The sequence below is a fragment of the Panthera onca genome, chromosome E2, assembly GCF_046562875.1.
Source record: "Panthera onca isolate mPanOnc1 chromosome E2, mPanOnc1 haplotype 2, whole genome shotgun sequence".
Classification (NCBI taxonomy): Eukaryota; Metazoa; Chordata; class Mammalia; order Carnivora; family Felidae; genus Panthera; species Panthera onca.
In genome coordinates this window covers 29,815,442-29,834,315 of record NC_138353.1, presented here as the reverse complement: position 1 = coordinate 29,834,315, position 18,874 = coordinate 29,815,442, and the positions used below count along the sequence as shown (strand labels likewise).

The 18,874-nt window shown below is 41.8% G+C and overlaps 1 long non-coding RNA gene across 1 annotated transcript; it reads right to left on the bottom strand.

The window, feature by feature from the left end:
• Positions 1-1,767: 1,767 nt before the first annotated feature.
• LOC132691352 (uncharacterized) lies at positions 1,768-2,852 on the bottom strand. The gene is made up of 2 exons (XR_009615698.1): positions 2,784-2,852; positions 1,768-1,962 (listed from the first exon to the last, which is right to left on the bottom strand). It is a non-coding gene; the product is annotated as an uncharacterized LOC132691352 (long non-coding RNA).
• Between the last annotated feature and the right edge of the window lie 16,022 nt (positions 2,853-18,874).

Here is an 18,874-nt window from a genome sequence, read left to right as displayed (position 1 = left end):
ATTTCTGTAGACAAGGATTTCTTTAAAGGCCATATAAAACACTATCTTTAAGGGAAAAAAAACTGGTACGTTTTCTTATATAACACTACGAAGTTTTGTAGATCAACTTTAAGGGAGTGAGGAAACATCCACAGTTGTACCATAAGTTAGTGCAGCTACTTTGGCAGTATCTACTAAAGCTGGACGTAAAACACCTTACATAATAAACAGAAATACATACATATATGGACCAAGAGACTGGAACTAGAATGTTCATGATGGCACTATTTTTAATTGTCCCAAACTGGAAATAATTGAATGCCCACAGTCAAATGCATAGTAGAGAAATAACTTGTAGTCAGTAAAAGAGTATCAAATAATACTTTAGGATTTCATTTATACCGATATAAAAACCAGGCTAAGCTAATAAAAGCAAGGGTGTTAGTCATTGAAAAGGGGCACGAGGGGGTCTTCTAGGGGATGGGTGACAATGATGTTCAACTTCTTGATCAGGGTAGACACATGGGTATGTTCACTTGGAGAAAATTTATTGAGCTGCACACTGATCCTGCACTTGGCTGCATGAAGTCATACTTCAGTTTCAGTGTTAAAAATGAAGCTAGGTAGCTAGCAGAGTCTCAAGAGTAGCAATTTTGATTTATATAGCAAAACAAAACCCTGTTGTACATGCGATGGCATCTTTTTGTCTGAGTGGCTTTGCATGTTACCTTTTGTATATTCCATCGGCTTGCTAAGCTTGCTCCCTTACTCACATGCCCAGGCATTCTCTAGTCTGTCAGCCTATTTCTCTTCATGGTACTAACTGCTGTCTGAAATTGTTTACTTGCCCTAGTATAATGTCTATTTAGTGGCAGGAGGAATCTTCTCTTTTGCTTACTGTTGTACACTTGCATCTAGATCAGTGTCTGACACATAGTAGGAGCTCAAGAAATATTTACTGAACAAATGAGTTATTGAATGAATGAAAAAAAAGTGTTAAGAATGTGTATAAAAAGACCAAGGACTTGGCTTGAGCAGAGGTTAAACTTATTCCGGTACTGGATTTGTTCAGTGATATTTATATTTCATAGCTATATACAATCATCTATTATTCTTAAATGAGTACAGAAAATATAATCAGTTCCTGTGATTCGGAAGCTCTCTGCCCTCTAATTTCTATTTTCCCCATCAAAACAATGGCTTTTTAAACAACATTTTCCATAATGATAATCTCTTAGGGATGCAACTATGCATTAAAGTAGAAAAGCTGGATGTAACAAAAGTGGCAAAGTGGAATGGCTAGATTATAAGCATGACCAAAATTTAAGGAGGAAGAAATTTCTCTGGGGCTAAAGCAGCCAGGGAAATTTCTGGAAGAAGATGTGTCTTGAGCTTCTGTGAAGGATGAACAGGATAGAAGAAGGGGCAGGGGAAGCAACCTGGAAACACAGAAGGGAGATCTGGGCTCCAGGGCAACCTGATAGATCAGGGTTTGATCACAGAAGCTCAGAAGGAGTAGGAGGGAATGTGGTTCAAGAGTCCAACCGAAACGTTTAAGCACCTGGGGCAGCATCCTGTTCCAGCTCATTGTCTACCTCTTCTGTTCCCAGAATCACAGTTGTTATTATTTTTAATTCAGAAGAACCTTAGGGTTACCTTCCCTGGTGGGCCAACCATAGGATTTGATTGTAGTGACGATGACACTGCTCAGGTGGGGTGTCTGTGTGTGTGTGCGTTTGCATGTACGTGCATGTACACGCACATGCGTACTTGCTTGCAGCATCATACTAGTGTTTACCCACTTCTTTAATTTGCCACATTTGTTCCTTTTAGGACAACAGAAATAGACGGAGACGGTAATCAAAGCTGTTTGGTGCAGGGGGTTTTCAGGGATGAGGAAAGATAATTTGACACGGCCATTTGGAACCACAGGTGACAGCTCAAGGGTTAAATCCAGCCAGAAAAAAATGGCCTATTTGGCCTCTAGAGTTAAAAAGAGAGAGTAAAAAAGATTAGTTAGCAGTAATTCCAAAGTAGGGAGATTACACAAAGATCTGGATTAACAATTTCTCTTGAGGCAGTGGAAGACCCAACAACACCTGGCCCTTGTTTTTTTCCATGGCGATAAGCGGATCGTGCTTTCTGGTTCGCCATAGTCCCCACCAATCCCTTCTCATGCAACTGCTTCCCCTTCCTGGTCCCTGTGTGGCTTTGAACTCGAGCCCTATTTAGTGGGATGGTGGGGTTAAGGACTAGCTGAAGGTGTCAGTAGCACACAATCCTGGGTAAAAAAAAAAATCCGTGCTTTTAGGTTATATCAAAAGTCTATGGACCCATCAGAGGAGGTCATTAACATGTAGTGATACTTGAGAAGCATTTCAAATATCTGCTATGGAATTGTACACTCATTGATTCAGAAATAGCCTTAAAGAATGGAATCATTAGCAGCATTTGCGTCCTTAACATACTTCACTATCCCACGGTGACAGAGAGGATCAAAATAGGATAACAAATATTGAAGCGTTCTATGCAACGGATGTGATTTACAAGTACAAGAGAGGATATAAAGAACAAAACAAAAGATGCACTGAAACTGTCACAATGACAGAATAAATGTGACTATGTGAAAGCAGGGAAAGAGAGTGGCATTGGAGGAAGTCCTCTAAATCTTAACAATATAAAATTTTTGTATTGGGTAGACCAGAGAAGGCATCCTGATAGTACTTCTTTCTGCATCAAGGGATGGCAATTGTGGGTGAATATAATATGCCTACACTGATGTGTGATGACCCCAAGACACTTACCGTAACTCTCTGCTTACGAATCTACTGTGGACCCAGTGTTCATGAATTTAAGCCTTCCTTTAGCCTGTTAAATGGTTCAAGAAAATCACAGATGAAAAAACAAACAAACAGGAGAGCTCGCAGGCTCAAGCAGTATAGTGAACCAAAGTAGATTAGAAACTCAGCAGTGGATGTATCTTTTCTTAATCCAGCAAGTGGAGATAGTTTACAGTTAGTATCGTTGCTGGTTATTTTCACTTCCTCCTCAGAAATTTGGCCTATTAAATAGTAAATCTCTTCCTGTAATTAATAAATGTAGCATTCATATAAACATCTCACGGGGTCTTCTTGCAATGAACAAGGAATTCCCTCCTTTCCCTGAAAAGGAACAGAACTGAAACTGGTGGCAGGGAGAGTAAGGACAGGAGAATAATTTCTTCCTCTGAGCACATTTTCCAGCAGTTTCACCTTTTTGTCAATTTGTATCACTAGCTAATATGATGACATCATGGCGTTGAGACTAGGATCAAAAGACATTAGGGGGAACAGCACGAAAGCAGAGCACTGCTGGTAAAATGTGGTACTCTTTAGTATACTTACTCGCTCAACATCCAACAGAACCGACCCTAGTCTCTTCTCAAGCACCACCCCCCTGGCTTTTAATTCTTCCAAGAATTTGGACCTGAGTGGGGAAAACTGGTTTGGTTAGCAAGGATGAGAGTTCTTGGGAGCTGGATGAATTCCACTCCCCGCCCCCAGCCTTTTGTGGTCATGTTTACTAAAGAATGGAAGGCAGGTGCCTGGGGACAGTGGTCCAACTTGGCTGTCCAACACAATCACTTGGAGGAGCTTAAAAAACAAACAAACCTCCCCTCCACCACCATCAATTAAAACAGACCCTCTGGAGGAGGTGTGCAGGCCCTGAGATGTTTCAAAAGCTACTCAGGGGATTCTTAACCGGCAGTGTGTATGAGAACCGCAGCCTTGGAGATGTAGGGCAATTTCTGCAGCCATTGCAAGGTCTTTCAGACGTGCCCATGTCAGCTCAGCGGTCAGCAACCGCTTGAGGCAGGCTAGTAGACCAGTAAACACACATCTGAGGAGCAATCACCCTCCCTCTTTCTCCTCCTGCCCCCATCCCAGTCCTCCACGGCCTCCCCTCTGCACTCCAGCGCACACCTGCCTTTTTGCTGGGCCACCGCTTATCCACGCTCCTTCCAGTAACAGCAGCATCTCGGGCAACCACCCCTGGCCTCCGACCCGGAGCCGCGAAGGTCACGTGGTTCTGGCCCCACCCAGGACGCCCCAAGGACCCCGTGACCCGGACCTGGCCAATCAGAAATCAAACTCCCCTCACCCCGGAGCTGTTGCGTAAGAGGTGGGCACGTGACTGGTCCCGGCCGAAGACTGGCAAGTTCTCCCAGACCCCCGACAGAAGCACGCTGGTTCTGGTCCGTGTGGGCGGCGTTTCGGGCTCTCCTGTCAGCATAGGGCGCTCCGCCCGAAATGGAGCTCGGTGCTGAGAAACGCGGGTCTGCCCCGGGGAGAGAAGGAAACCTGGAAGTGTGTTCAGTCCAGGTTCAAAGTTGGGTCCACCCCTGGGCTTCCCGGCCCTTGGCTTCCTTTCTTGCTGAACCCGTCTGCGTTGGCCTCTCCGTCCCTTGCAGCTCGGGTCCTGGCTGACTGGCCCGTTGTCCTCTGGCTGGCGGAAGCGGACAGATGGCCAGAGGCCTCCTCCATCGGAGGACGCTGTGGGGCACAGTCACCCCCGCCCCCTCGTGAGGGCAGAAAACGGCGCCCTCTCTGGGCTGACACGGTCGCACGCGTGGTGCGCAGACTCGATTTCAGCCCCTTCGCTGCTCTGGGGGCCCTCGTGCGGGGGACAGCATGGACGATGGGCTTGAGGACAGCCTAGGCCTGGTGCACGCGCCTTGGGCAGCAGCCTCTCGCTGGGGACCCTGCTGGGACCTTCGGTAAGTGCTTTGATTTCCTTTCCCCTAGATTCAGTGAAAACCGGTTCGAGCTCACACCCCTGTCTTCACGGTACAGTGTCAGGAGGGGAGAGCGGCCCAAGAGCGTTTAGTCCCTCGTCTCCCATTTTGCCCTCAGTGTTGAAGGAAAGCATATACCAGGTAAGGCTTTGGTAGCTATCAGACGTGTTCTAGCTAATGTTTACTGAGGACTTTCTGTGTATCAGATAATCATATATGTGATGCATATCATACATAATACTCTATGTGAGACACTGTGCACATTATATATAAAACATTCATTTTATGCTCCTAACAGCCAGAGCACGTTGTTTCTGGGATTGTGTGCATTTTCTGTATGAGAAAACCAAGGCACAGAGGGTTTAAGTAATTTGCTCCCAGGCACACGGCCACGAAGGTGCAGACTTGAGATTCCAACCTCAGAATTGGTATTCCAGAGCCTGGGTTCTTAAGCAGAGTGCGTAATCCCCAGACTCAGCGATCTAGAGCCATGGTCATTTATGGCAGAAAAGAAGAAAAAAAGGTTGCAGGATGCAAGGTAGGTGCCTTTGGCAAAGTCGTAATATTTCCCTAATATATGTGTGTGCAGCCTCCCTCCTTCTTCCCTTGAATGGAACGTTTGCTCTGTTGGAAGTGGTCATGGTTATATAAATATATATTCCTTTGGAAGGGCCGCCCCAAGGTTGAGGGGAAGAATATCACATTGGCGAGACCGCGTTCCCAGTCCAGATACAGAACCTGATCAGTGAGACCATAAATGGTGCTTTGTTGACAGAAGGAAACAGTTAGCAACATTTTTTCTTTTCCTTTTAATATGAAAGTAGCATTTGATTCCCTGGGCATTTTTATTTCTAACAAGAGCTCTGAAATGCAACCTAATTAGCAGCATTGCCTGGAAAGTGGAGTTTTCCTCTCCCAGGGAATTGGGGGGTTGGGGGGGCTTTAGAGAGCGCTTCTTGTCTCTTGCCCTCACTTGCCGTACACTGATTTCAGTTTGTTCAACTTGTCCCTCCTTGCCCCAAATAGCCCAGTGGAACAAAGAGAATATAATCTTATTGCTTGCCACACCTTGAATTTTGCTCCTTTTTTCTCCTTCTTCTTGGGAAGGTTGAAAAACAAAGCATTTCAATGTGGCTGTTCTCTCCTGTGGTTGGAGGCCAGCCATGAGATTTCAAAGAAACCTCCTTTGTTCAAGATTTAAGAAAATAATCACTGCACAGCAAACATTGATATGACTTTTAATGGCCATTTACCTGATTAATATCCTTTCATGCTACAAGGCAGCATGAGACACAGTGCTTTAATGAAAGCCAACAACAAAGCGTGGACCAGGTGTGTTACTAAGAAACAATCTCTTGTGTGATTTAATTAGTCAAAGCATTGCATGGAGCCATTATAAGCAACCTTGCAGAAGTGGCAGCAGTATGGAGCCCTGTGTTATAAATTGGCCTTTTAAAGAAGGACATAATGATTTAATAACTGTGCATCTCTAGTGAAAGAAGAAACCCCTCTTTAATTGGGAGCAAGAGGGGAAAAAAAAAAAAACCCACCAATACGCTAATCACAGTTTTGAGATCTTCCCCCACTCCCCCTCATCTCTAATTGGGTACCAAAAAAAACCAAAAACCAAAAACCAAAAAAAAACCAAAAAAACAAAAAACTTTCAACAGTTTTCTACAAACACTTGAATGCGATTATTTCTGTTATTTTGTTTCCTCTGTTCCTTGGGCCACTCAGGACCATCTTTGAGATCAGCACTCCAGTTCATGGGACATCGTTGGAGAAAACCTGGAAAGACTTGAGCTGGTCAGGCTGTAGGGAATTCTGTCATTTTAAGAGTTGCTGTTATTGTGTTGTTACATAGGAAAGAAATGGGAGTTGTGATGGTTTGATGGGGTCCTTTTTTTTTTTTTTTTTTTAATCCTCATGCCTTGGTTTAATGATGTGTCAACCTGCCACGGAAAGATTGACTGGCATAATGCTTATTACTTAAGATAAAGATAGATTTCTTGTGTGATGTGGGAGCTTTACCATAGATAGGGTCTTATCAGGGAAAGTCTGCCTAACCCAGGTAGGATTTGTGACTCACTTCTACGTTTCACTTCTCTATACTTCCACTTAAATTAAGGAGACAAGCGTTCAGTGCAGAGAGAGGGAAATACACATTTGAGAACCAAAATTGAAACTTCCCTTTTCCCTCTTACTTCTGTGCGTTTCCTCAGTTACGGGCCTGGGGTGAACTTGTTCCCTCTGAGTACCTGAGTTTCCTTGAGTATGGGGAGTTGAACTTCACACACCCTGAGAGAGTCCTTTATCTTTGAGTCACTGGGCAATGCTGGGGTGGAATTGCTTTGGGGCCTTTTACTCCGTACAGAACTCCTAATCTATAAGGTCTCATCTAGGGCTCAGAATCTGATACCAAAGACCAGCGATCAGCTAGAGAGAGGCAAAGTATTGGCAATACTGCCTGTCATCCTTTGGGGTTTGTGAACCGTGGCTTGCCACAGGCCTCCTTTTGTAAAGGATGTTTTATCGGAACATAGCCAGGCCCGTTCACTGTATTGCACTACAATGACAGAGTCCACAGATTTCCATAGAGACCATCTGGCCTGCAAAAGCCAAAAATACTTACTATCTGGTCCTTTATGAAAAAGTGTGCGGACCTCAGCAAGTTGTCAGAGTTGAGTTCTGCTGAGCAATCGTTGCCTTTGTAGCCTGGTAGGTGGGGATGACCCTAGAGGGATTCTCCTGCCCTAGTTCTCACTATCCAGGTGGCTCAGGCTGAAGAGGAAGGTTGGGTTTGGGATGTGAACAAAAGAGAGTTAGTCCACCTCTGTGCACTGTGAGGCCATTCCCAGGCTGGAGGTGGGGGTTCCCTGGTGTGTTTTGAGTCCAGCTGAAAGTGTTGAGGAAACATCCTTTTGCTCTTGGCCAGTGTGTCAAAGTCTGCGGACGCCATGGCCAGTATTCACCAAGCTCTCTTTGCGGACAAAATACATGAACCTTGTGCATAGGGTCTTTTCTTATACATATATATTTTTAATTTCAAAAGAAATCCATGAATTCGTCTGATAAAAATATTTGACGGTAAAGATGAGGCTAATGACCAGGGGTGATACTCAGAATACCTAACAACAGTTCGGTGTGGGCACTGACCACAGTCAGGTTGATGCCAGTTATAAGCCAGAAGTGCCGCCCAAAAGTCTGTCCCAGCACAGTGTGCTTTCTGCTCACGACCCCTTTGACCACCCAGCCCTGACTCTCATCCATTTTGTCCCTTTCCCATTGTTCTTGGTTTGGCATGTGGCTTCCCAGAGAGTGTTAACGTTCTTTTGTGTGAGCACTCAGTGAATATGGAGTGTTTTGGGGATAGTTTTTATGTAAATGGTGTATAATTATTGCCAAACACCTTTTTTTTTACTAGCTCTTTTAGTGCTAATACAGATAGAGCTATTTCATTCTTTTTAGCTGCTGTGTGATAACAGCGTAGTTTAGGTGTTTTTAGTCTCCTATAAAAACAATTTTTTAAATGGATGCAGATACTATTAATAAGGCACTAATTCATTTAAAATGATAGTAAATTTGCTAAGTATTTGGAAACAAAAATATAGCCGCTATCGTGGGAATCTGAGAAATATTGCCTGTGCAAAAGAAATACAGAAAAAGAAACCAAACGAAAAGTGTGTATATATATATATATTTGCCTGCTTTGGCAAAAAAAAAAAAACAAAAACAAACAAACAAAAAAAAACACCAAAAAACAAACAAACAAAAAAACCCCCAAAAAACAAACAAACAAAAAAAAAACCCAAAGTCTTTGGAAGGACCCCAAAGCAAACCTGGAAACTGGTAAACTTATTGTCTTTAAGGAATGAATAGGTGACGAATAGGAAATAATTATTTAGTGCCTTTAGAACTTTGAATCACGTAAGTATATTATTTGTTGAAAAGAATAAAACAGCAACAAAAGCAGAAGGATGTGTCTTGGTGGTTGACATAGGGATCTGCCGGTCAGGCCCGTGACCTCTAACAATTGTTCTCATATCAGACCAAATAATTGAGTACTTAAATTACTATCAACAACCTCTAGGGAGGTCTGGGGCTAGATTGAAAATCTTTTCTTGAGAAAGCTAAACATATAGAACCACTAAATTGAAATCATTTCATTGAAACTTAAACAAATAATCCCCAGGGGACCCAGCCCAGCAAACTGCAGCTGCCACTCCTTGGGGCCCTCCCCTTCCCAGCCTGTGTTTGACCTGTGAGTCCATGGGGTTATCTGTTCAGATCCGCTTCCCCTAACCCTTCCGGCCCGTGAGTGGTGGGGGAGAGAGGAGCAGCTGTTTCTGAGAGGCAGTGGGCCCAGATGCCAAGGTTGGGACCTTAGGCCCCAATTCCCCACCCCCTTCCCAGACAGCAGGGTTGAGGAAGAAGGAACCTTTGTCTCTTTTGCTATCTCTAGGACTTATAAGGGCCCCCAGATCGGGTCACAACTAGGATGAGAGATTTTTTTTAATGTACTCGTCTCATCCTAAAGTGTATGCTCATACCAGCAGCTAGATTTTTTTTTATTATGTTGTATAATAATAACAAATATTTATTGAGCCCTTACTAAGTGCCAGGCGTTTTGGTAAGAGATGGATTATTCAATTATCTTTGAGATATATGTTGGTATTATACCCATTTTGCAGATGAGGAAACTCAAAGTGGTGAAAAAATTGATCATTCAGCTACTGGGTGTTGAGTTGGCATTTCAACTCCAGAACTAGTCCTTCTAACCACCCTAGAACCACCTTTCTTTGTGTCCTAAAGGCTGACTCTCATGTTTAGATGCCAGAATCAGTACTCCAGTAGGGGATTAGATGCCTCAGAAATCCTGCATTGCGAGCTGCCAAATGTAATCCTTAACCCCTGAAATGATTTATTGAAGAGTTGACCGTAGCCGTCAGGACCAAGAAATGTATTCAGGGTCTTCTCTCCACAGGGAGCTGAGAAACATAAAGAAGTATAATAATATCCGGTAGGTATTAAGCACGTACTCTGTGCCAGATTCTAAGGTCCCCACTTAATCACATTTATTCACAGTAATCCCATGGGAAAGAGGTTTATTATTTCCCTCATTTTACAAAGGAAGAAACTGAGGCCTAGAGATACTGAGTCCTAAAGGTACTAAATGGTGGAGCTGGGGATTCAAACCCAAGTCTCTTCTTATATCATCCGTCGTATACTGTATCGTAGGGTGTATAATGTCAACATGATTGAAAACTGTGATATTAGCATTGGCCACTTGGTGAAGGCAGTCGCTGTCTTTCCCTCTTCATAGTCTATTCTTTGGTAGCAAGTCACTAAATGCAGTTCACATACGAAGGGAGGGAAATTAAGCTTTACCTCCTGGGGGTGGAAGATTTCTTCCTATTCCCCATTTATTTATTCCAGCATTTGTTTATATCTGTATGGATTAATGTTTACTAATTTTATACTTTGCATTGTAATCTACTGTCACATTATTTATTTTGTTGTTCAGATTTCTCCAGTTTGGGTCACTGAGAGATCTTCCAGGTTGGCTCCTGTGTCCTTTTGTCATGCCCTCATCCTTTATTGTTTTTGTTTTGTTTTGTTTTGTTTTTTAAGTACTTTCTTACTGTCTGGCACTATAAGATGATCAAACTCATTTTGTATTCTCCGTGCTTCATTCCTTGAACAAAACATTTCTCTGAGGAGCCCAGATTCTTTCTAATGAAGAATGGTATTTAGAAACCAAGATATGGGCACTGGGTGTGCTCATTGCCCACTGGTATGTCCCTGCTTCTAGGCCCTTTCAATGGACAGAACTATGAAATACACGTATATATACTAAGCAGCGTATACACACATCTATCATTATTTCTGTATCTACCAAGACATAAATTAAATGCAGATGAGTTTATGCTTTTGTCTCTGACTCTAATTCAGCACCACAAGTTTTTTTTTCCAGTTTCCCGGTTTTAATTTCTAGTTTGCTTATTTGCACATTTCTTTCTCTGGCAGTGAGAAGTCTGGCCCCCATCATCTACTATTTATTTACCCGTTTGTTCAACTCTAGCTCCAGATGGTTTTCCTGAAGCCTATCTAGACCACACGGCCCATCTCTTGTGGGTAGCTGCTGTTCATCCTCACTGACAGCCGCCATGTGGCAATGTGAGTTCAGTGCTCAGGAGGAGAATGTGTGGCATTAAGGTTCAGGTTGAGCTCTGAAGGTGGAGGCAGCCTGAGAGCGCGTCTTGGAGAAGGGGTCCTTCAGGCTGAGCCTTAAAGGAAAGGCAGAAGAGAGTGGGAATGGAATTTTAGGGGGATGTCATCTGCCGGGAAGTGGCAGAAGAGGTTTGTAAGCCCAGAGCTCTCTTACTCCAGATCCCACCGTTGTAACCTCTGCGTAAGGGCAGCGCAGGCCCCGTGGAATCTCTTTTCACCATTTCGGGGAGGCAAGAAGGAAACTTCACCCCGACCGTATGTGTGTAACAAAGCTTTAAAGACCTCGAGAGTGGTTGCAAGGCGGTGAAACCCTTAGTGCCCGGCAGGTGAAATCAGTGAGTGGGGGAGCCAAGTGAAGGACAATAGGGAGTGGAGTGAGCTGGAGTGAACTGGAGAGCTTGTGGCCCATCTCACGTGGGCACCCGTTATTCATGTCCACTGATAGCTGCCATGGGGGAATGTGAATTCAGTGTGCCAGAATCCCAGTTTTTCAAGGGAAATTGTAAGTCTGCGTTTTAAAAAATATTCTGCTATTTTCAAAACAGAAAAAGCATGTTTGGCAGCCAAGGTTACCACGTACGTACAACTGGGTAGGTTACGCTTTAGCCGAGGGTCCTGAATAGGTCCAACCACATGTAGGAATGCCTTTTCTGATTCATACACAGGTGTACATAGGGCTGCAGAAGTCCTAATTAGGTTATATCTAGCCTGCAGGTCTCCAGTTTGAAGCCTCTGGTTTGGGAGAAACTTGCTTTCTCTGTTCCAGCAAGTCTTTCCGTAAGCTAGCGTGAACAGCTTACAAAGCACTCTCGGTTCAATGCAATCAGCCCTCTCACCTGTAATGGAAGCCCCAGGTCCCCAATGGCTGGTGTCCAGGCACACAGGGTGAGGGAGGTGTGAGTGGGCATTTTAAATTCTGGCTGCTGGGCACTTCTAAACAGGTGCTATTTACATGGTGCCTGTTGTCATGAACTACAGCATTACCTGATTTTACAGGCAGCCATGCAAAATATAATAGCATGATTCTTGTCCACCCAAAGGAAGGAATAAAAACAAAAGCAGGGTAAAATTACACATTATGAACACTCACTACACTGCACACATTAACACTAGTAATTTGGAAGGGAGCAAGTGTCTAAGCTATCATTAGAGGCTCTAATATATTTCTCTAGCATAGTTTTACATGGAGGCTATTTCATGAACCACTCCTTGCTGAAGTTTCCTGTTTTTCTTTCCTTCTCTTGGAAAGGGAGAAGAGTTTCCTTCTTTCCTTCCTTGTTCCAAGGCAACAAAAATCAGTGGAAAGGTATTTTGGGTTTCCCTACCAGAATGGCAGGCTTCCATTCTCCCTGCTGGGCCTATGAGAAACACAATCAAACCAGGCTTTCAGGGGGAGTGGTGAACTCTCAGGTATGCTCTGTGCCATGGAAAAGAGGAAGGAGTTCCCTGGACTGAAGGGTCTGATTCTGGTCGTAGATGTGTTTCACAGCTTGTGGGGCCCCAAGACTCTGCTTGCGGCAGTGAGTATCCGCTGGCTTTTGCTGGCTGGCCATGATAGGCCAAACAAAGCACACACTGAGTAGAGTTGGGGCCAATGGTTTATACCTAATTCAGGCATTCCAAGGACGCACAAGCCACAGTCTCTGTTTGTCTACAGAGCGCACAGAGACGAAATGTGACGAGGCAAGGCTTCTCTTTTAAAGAAATCTTTTCTAGTACATTATCGATAAGACTTTCCTCTTTGCTTCTTTTTTTGTTTTGGCTTCTCTTAGTTTTCTTTTGCTGCCATTAGGTTTTCCCATTGCAGTTTCAACGTGCCTCTCCACACTTCCCCCTGTGGGAGTTGAGTTACGTTGTGCCTCGAGGGGGCCAGTCTCCAAAAAGAAAAGAAGGGGGGGGGGGGGGGGAGAAAAAGCCTATTAGAAACCTAATGAGCCTCTTTAGTTTCTTACTTTTTTTTTTCCCCCCCTGGCCTTGTGCATAATTTGGAGAAGAGAAACATTGCTGTTAGGGAGCCTGCTCTGTGGCACGTCGGTGGGGGACATTAAAGGATTAGTGCTTCCAGCCAGTGACCAGAATTCAGTGGGCATTCACTAATGTAGTGGCTCTCAACTTATCTGTGTATTGGAAGCTCTCTGAAGATTTTGGCTCAATAGGTCTTGGTCTCAGCACCTGTGGTTTTTAAATCTTCAAAGGCGATTTTGACAGATAGCCATAGAAGGAAATGTATGTTTGTTAGATGGAGAGACAATTGAACGAAGGAAGGACTAAAAGTGCAACCAGACCAAGAAACAGTTGTATTAAAGCTGAGACAAGAATTCCTTGCCATCACAAGGTGAGCCTGAATTTAAAGTGTTTCGCCTCCACTGGCATGTGGAGAAGACCTCAAGCCAGACATCAGAGAGACACGTTTTAGAATCATAGAGCCAATTCATCAAGAAGACATAATCCTAAATATATGTGCGTCTAAGAGCATGTTATCAGTGTTGGCCGTGTTGTGGCTCATCGTGTTCTAGGCTTGATGCAGGACTGATAGGATTGTAAATGGGTGTCTCTTGCTCCAACCATTTACTCGCTTAATGAATATGTATTGTGATTCTCTTGAACAGCCATAGAAAGCGCACACACGGATTAAAGATCCATAGAGAAGAGAAAATGAAATCCGAAAAAGTACTCAGTGAATACAAAAGAAGGCAGGAAAAGAGGATCGAGGATTAGAGAATAGAAGAAGAATAACAAAAATCACAAAACGGTAGATTTAAACCCGGTTTTTATCCATACTTCTATTACATTTAAATGGAATAAATACTCCAGATCCAAAGCCAAGATTATCAGTTACTCTATATACTAACTAACTAGAATTAAAATAAAAATTTGAAAAAGAAAAAGAAAAAGCAAGGTCATCTGAATGGCTACACAACTAAATTCTGTCTACAGCTGATGTACGTTAAATATAAAAATGCAGGTAAATGGGAAGTCAAAAGAGGAAAAAGATGTACCATGCAAACACTACTCATAAGAAACTGGTATGCGTCTGTTAATCAGACAAAGAAGACCTCAAACCAGACATAAGAGAGAGACATTTTAGAATCATAGAGCCAATTCATCAAGAAGACATAATCCTAAATATATGTGCATCTAATAGCGAATCAAACTACATGCAGCGAAAACTGACAAAACTAAAGACAGAAATAGATCAATCCGCGTCAGAATTGGAGACCTTGACATTCTTTTTTTATCTGAAACAACACTGAACAACACTGTCTGAACAACTTGTTATCTGAGCAACACTGTCAACCAACATAACGTAATAGACATTATGGAATTCTTATAGTCAACAGATGCAGAATATACATTCTTATAAGGACACATTAAAGATTAACCAAATGGACCATATTCTGGACTATAAAACAAGCCCCCCAGAATTTTAAAGATTGAAAGAATATAAACTATGTTCTCTGACCAAGGGAAAATTAAATTAGAAGTCAGTAATAAAAATGTATCTACAAATTCCCCCAAATATTTTTAAATCAAACAATCCATGCTTCAGAGAAGAATTTATAAAGGAAATTAGAAAATATTTCGAAATAAATGATAATTAAAACACAAGTATCAAAATTTGTAGAGTACAACTAAAGTGATGCTGAGAGAGAAAATCGTATCTTTAAATGCTCATATTAGCAAAGAAGAAAGGTCTAAAATAAATTAATAAATAAGGAATGGAAGACAGTAGATAAATATCAAGTTCCAAAGCTGATTATCATTTAACAGATAGTGATAACACTGATAAACTACTAACAACACTGATCAAGAAAGAGAAAACACAAAACCAATATTAAAGATGAAAGAGGTTATTGATCCTCTATGCCACCACATTTTACAACTTGTATAAAAACACAGCTTATCAAAACTAATTAAAAGAGACAGATGACCTGAATAACTCTAAATATTCATTAAAAATTAAACTCATAATTAAAATCCTTTTCACAAAGAAACTTCTGTCTCCAGAATTTCGCTGGTGAATTCTATTAAATGTTTAAGGAAGAAATAATTCAAGTCTTATACACACTTATTAAAAAAAAATGAGGAGGGATTTTCTAATTCATTTTATAAAGCCAGCACAACAAAACCTGAGAATGGCGTTGCAAGAAAAGAAAACTGCAGGTCGTAATAACTCATTAAATAGACTCAAAAAAACCTTACCGTATTATTAGCAATAAATACAGCAATGTATTAAAAATATAATATATCAATACCAAGTGGGTTTAATTCCAGGAATGTAAGTTTGTTTTAACATTCGAAAAACCAATGTAATTCATCACGTGACAGAGTAAAAAGAAAACTCGTATGATGATCTCAGAAGGTACAGAAAAAGCATTTGGACAAAACCCAGTACACGTTTATGATTACAAAAGAGGAAGAGGAACCTGCGAGAAACTTAGGAATAGAAAAGAATTTCTTCAATTTGGTATAGGGCATCTCTGAAAAAGATGTCACCATTCTTAATGGTAAAATAGCATCATTTGCTAACAGCACTCATAGTGGTGAAAGATTGAAAACATTCACACTAACATTGAGAACAGGCAAGTATTTCTACTCTAAACCATTTCTCCTCAACATTGTGGTGGAGTTCAACGTATTGAAACATTGATAATGATGAAGCAAAACCAGTCACCGTGACACGATTGCATATATAAAGGAATCTTAAAATATTAATTGATCTGTGGTGATCAATCTGTGATGATTAATTGATCTGATGTGAATTCAGCCTCACAGTATCTGTATCAAAAGTCATCTCAGTATCAAAAAAAGTACATTTCAGTATCAAAAGTCAGTGTACAAAAATAAATTTTACCTCTGTATATTAGCAGCAGTCCGAAAATAGAATTTTAAAAATACCATCCATAATAGCATAAAACCTACCATTGTCTAGAAATAAATTTAACAAAAGATGTAAAAGACCTCTACACTGAAGTCCATGAAATACTGTTGAGGAAAAAGTAGAGACCTTACTAAATATGGTTTTACTCTGCTCATGGAGTTTGCAGAAAGTCCAGAAATAAATCCACACATATATGTGGTCAATTGTTTTTTCAAGAAAACACCAATGCAGTTCAATGGGAGGAGGAAAGTCTTTTCAACAAATGATACTGGATAACCGTGGGAAAAAAATGAACTGCAAGTCATACCTCACACCGTATACAGAATTAACTAGAAGTAGATTACAGCTCGAAATGTAAAAGCTGAAACTATGAAGCTCTTAGATGAATAAAATAGGCAAATATCTTTGTGACCCAGGCATATGCAAAGATTTTTTGGACACAAGGCAAAATGCAAAAATTATATAGAAAAAGATAAACTTCATTTCATTAAAATTAACTCCTGTTCCTTAATAGTCACAAGTTCAGAAATGAAAATGCAAAGCACAGAATAGGGAAAACATTCAAAACATTTTCCATAAAGTGTTCCACATAAATCCATAAGAACTGCTTTGCAACCCTCTCGGGAGCTTTGTGAGTGTAATCTGAAACTGGTCCCTCTTGTACTCAAGAGGGCAGAGAGAGAAAAAAGAGGCCACTCCCGGTTGGTAGGTGGCAGTTTTAGTAAGTAAAGGGAACTTACATACAAAGCTTGTCTTGGGCGGCACCAAGATGAATGCATCCCTGTACTGGCCCATCAAGTCTTAAAAATTCTCGAAGAGGCCTTAACTGGGTCCAGTCCTGTATACATGCAGGTGTTTCCAACACCACATCCCTATGTCAAAGGCTATGTCCTTTGAGCAGACTCTGGGATCAGGAAAGGCGAGTTGAACCCACAGTCCAAGGACAGGAAAAGGGGTGGGGAGTCTCTGAGTGCTTGGGGTCACAGGTCAACTGGTGGTCGTGTCTTTCTGACATCCCTCATCACTTGTATCCATAATATTTAAAGAACTTTTACAAATAAATAACACAAAGAGAACCCAATACAAAATGTTCAAAGGATTTAGACAATTCACAAAAAAGGATATATGAAAGACTGCTAAGTACACGAAAAGATGCTTGACATCACAAGCCTGCTGGGGAATGCAAATTAAAACCATAGTAGGAAATTACTATATATTCCCTAAAATGTATAACATTTAAAAAGACTAATAAAAAAGACTAATACAAAGGATTCAGAGTGACTGGACTGCTCATGTATTGTTGGTGGAGGTGTAAAATTACATAAGTACTTTGGAAAACTGGCAGTTTCTTATAAAATTAAATGTACACCTATCCTATGATCCAGCAATTCAACTTCCGCTTATTTACCCAAGAAAAATGGAAGCATAGTTCTGCAAAATGACTTGTGTAAGAAAATGTTCTTTGCAGCTTTATTCATCATAGTAAAAAATCCAAAGCAACATGTTTAAATTTTCTGGTTGCCCATTAACAGGAAAATGGATAAATAAATTGTGGTAAATTCACACAATGGCATAGTGTGCGGCAAAAATGGAACAAAATTACTCATCTAGATAACACATGGGTATATCGCAGAAATATGATGATTGATTCACTCAGGACACAAACTAGTTCATACTGTATGTTACCATTTATATGAAGTTGAAGGACGGAGAGAACCAATCTATGAGGATAGAAATCAAAATAGTGGTTGCCTCTGGTCAGAAGAGGGGTAAAAGTGGAAAGGGACACAAGGATGATGGGAATGCTCTGTACTTTGACTTGCTATATATGCTTGCCAGAATTTGCTGACATGTCCACTCAGGATTTGTGCATTTTACTGTATGCAGTTCAGTCTAAGGAAGGAAAGTGTAGACATCCACTGTGCTAGACCCTGGGAATAGCGTAGTGAGCAACACAGACCTAGTCCCTGCCCTTAGGGATCTTAGTAAGTAGAGAAGGAGAAAGATCTCAATGAAGAACACACAATTGAAAATTTGAAAAATACAGATGAGTGAAATGTTTGAGAAGGAAGATGAGTGTAAAACAGGTATGAACAGCATTCCCTAAACTCCGATGTGCAAGAGGTATGACATTCTTTCCTTTTAACTCATCTTCGTTCTCCCCCATCTGGGGAAGTGGGAAGTTCTGTCTCCCTTGGGGCTGCCTCCCCCTTCCTGGTCACTGCAGCCTAGGGGGTTCCGGTGGTACGTGGACAGTGCAGTAAAAGGGCCTCTAGTTTCCAAGCTCCCATAGCTGTTATGGTCATTGCTTGGTATCTTTTTCTGACTAGTGTGGAAATGTCCTTGAAGGGTAGAGGCATGCTGCTGTTGGACCCATAAGAAGTTCTCTAGGGATGCCATGCGGCCATCCATTGAAGGTCTTGCCATCTATTCAGGGGGGCTGTCTGGGAGCAGAGAGAAGGTCTCTACTGCTTATAGGATTTGTCACTGTCTCATGCTCTACATCATCTCTCTGGACGCCTGGCATTATCTCTTCGATAGGCTTAAACTGCTGGCAAAGACAGGACGCTTTTGCTCTTTGCTCTGTAAAACTTGGTAATGCAAGGAAGAATAAAAAGGCCAAGCCATAGGCTTGAAATGTGAGAAAGAAAGGAAAAAAAATCACATCTGTATATGTACTACAAACATTCAATGAATTATCCTGCCTGAGATTATATACTAGAGCAAAGTGATGCAGTCAGGGAAGCTGGGGAAGAGGTTGTCTGGGGAACTAATGATGGAATCAGACTTTTGGAAGAGGTGGAACTAACTATGTAATGCAGGATAGGGGAAAGGGTGTTTGGGGAACTATGACGGTGTAGGTCAAGGCCCTGTGTTGAGGGGGAACATGCTGTATTCAAGGAACCGAAAGGAGACTAGGGAAGCTGCTTTTCAGTGAACAAAGCAAAGAGATCCATGATGAGACCAGAGAGGCTGGCAGGGGCCAGTATACACGGGAGGGCCAGTAT